The sequence below is a fragment of the Cetorhinus maximus genome, chromosome 29, assembly GCF_964194155.1.
Source record: "Cetorhinus maximus chromosome 29, sCetMax3.hap1.1, whole genome shotgun sequence".
Classification (NCBI taxonomy): domain Eukaryota; kingdom Metazoa; phylum Chordata; class Chondrichthyes; order Lamniformes; family Cetorhinidae; genus Cetorhinus; species Cetorhinus maximus.
The window spans coordinates 3,726,212-3,728,177 of NC_135907.1; positions in this window are offsets into that span (position 1 = coordinate 3,726,212).

Sequence of the window (1,966 nt, forward strand, 5' to 3'; positions counted from 1 at the left end):
GAGGCAGATGCTGGAGGGTGTCGATGGAGAGGAGAATCACTGAGTAGCAGCAGAGAACGCTCCACACACGGACTGACCTCCCAGACACACTGAGCGCAGCTGCTGAGAGAGTGGAGATATCCTCCCCAAGTACATGGTGGGCTGATGCCACAGGGTCATCGATATGATGCCCTTTTCTTCCATGTATAGGGTGGCCAACGCCACAGAATGTCAGGCTGGACGGTGAAGTGAGTCCCTGCTGACCATGGCCACACCTGTAATAGACGCTGGATGCCAAGATGTTTGGTGCCTCAAACCAGGGTGACTGATTCCTTTGCCCCGGCCTTATTGTGCCACACTGACTGGCACAAAGCTGCCCTCCAGCAGAATGGGAGGGAGGCTGACGCATGAGGGGCAAAGGGAACATGGAAGTGGCAACACCACTCAAAGTGTCCCCATTCCCTTGCCCACCCCTCAGTCAGTCCCCCACGTGCTGCCTCCTGTCCTGATGGCCAAGTCTGACCCCCACACAGAGGCAGCTGGAGCGGCCTTTGGTGGAACTTTCACCCTCTTCAGGACCCAGAGGCCAGCGGCCAAGGTGGGAGCAGGAGGTGAGTGGCTCTGTGCCGCTGCTGAAGGCTCTGGGGCAGCAGGAACTGTACAAAAAGAAGAAAGATTTATAAGGAGATGAGATGTGGATTAAGTTTCTCTTATTTACTAGAATCACATAAAGGTTACTGCTTTTCTCCCACCCTCTCTCTCTTTTCACCCAGAGGGTTGTGGGGGTCTGGGTCTCACTGTCTGTAAGGGTGGTAGAGGCAGAAACCCTCAACTCATTTAAAAGGTGTCTGGATGGGCACCTCCAGTGCCGGAACCTGCAGGGCTAGGGACCAAATGCTGGGAAGTGGGATTAGACTGGGGAAGGGGGGCTCGTTTTTTGGCTGTTCCAGACACGATGGGCAGAATGGCCTCCTTTTAATTGTGGGCTTCACTGGCGGGGCCAGCATTTATTGCCCATCCCTAATTGCCCTTGAGAAGGTGGGGGTGAGCTGCCTTCTTGAGCTGCTGCAGTTCCATGTGGTGTAGGTACACCCACAGTGCTGTTAGGGAGGGAGTTCCAGGATTTTGACCCAGCGACAGTGAAGGAACGGCTGATATATTTCCAAGTCAGGATAGTGAGTGGCTCGGAGGGGAACTTGCAGGTGGTGGTGTTCCCGTGTGTCTGCTGCCCTTGTCCTTCTAGATGGTAGTGGTCGTGGATTTGGAAGGTGCTGCCTAAGGAGACTTGGTGAGTTGCTGCAGTGCATCTTGTAGATGGTACACACACAGCTGTTACTGTGCATCGGTGGTGGAGGGAGTGAATGTTTGCAGATGTGGTGCCAATCAAACGGGCTGCTTTGTCCTGGATGGTGTCGAGCTTCTTGAGTGTTGTGGGAGCTGCACTCACCCAGGCAAGTGGAGAGTATTCCATCACACTCCTGACTTGTGCCTTGTAGATGGTGGACAGGCTTTGAGGAGTCAGGGGGTGAGTTCTGTGCTGTAAATCTTTCTAACTTTTCTAAACTTCTGAAAGGGAGGAATGTGAGGAGAGAGCGGGGCTGGAGCAGTACCTGGATTGCTCCCTAGGAGAGACAGCACAGATACGATGGGCTGAATGGCCACCTTCTGTGCGGTAATAATTCTATGGTCCCTGTGTTGTTCATCCCTGGTGGTTGGGAGGCAACTCACCTTTTCAGTTGCTCGCTGATGATTTTTGTTTTAATCGTTCACGGGGGTCGCCGGCAAGGTCAACATTCATTAAGTAACCCTAATGACCCCTAGCTGAGTGGCTTTCTCAGCCATTTCCTTTCCTAAAGGATATTAGTGAACCAGAGGAGTTTTTACAATAACCTGGTATTTATTTGGTCACCATCACTGAGACTAGCTTTTTATTCCAGATTTACGGAATTAACTGAGTTTAAATTCACCAATGGCCGGCTGGGATTTG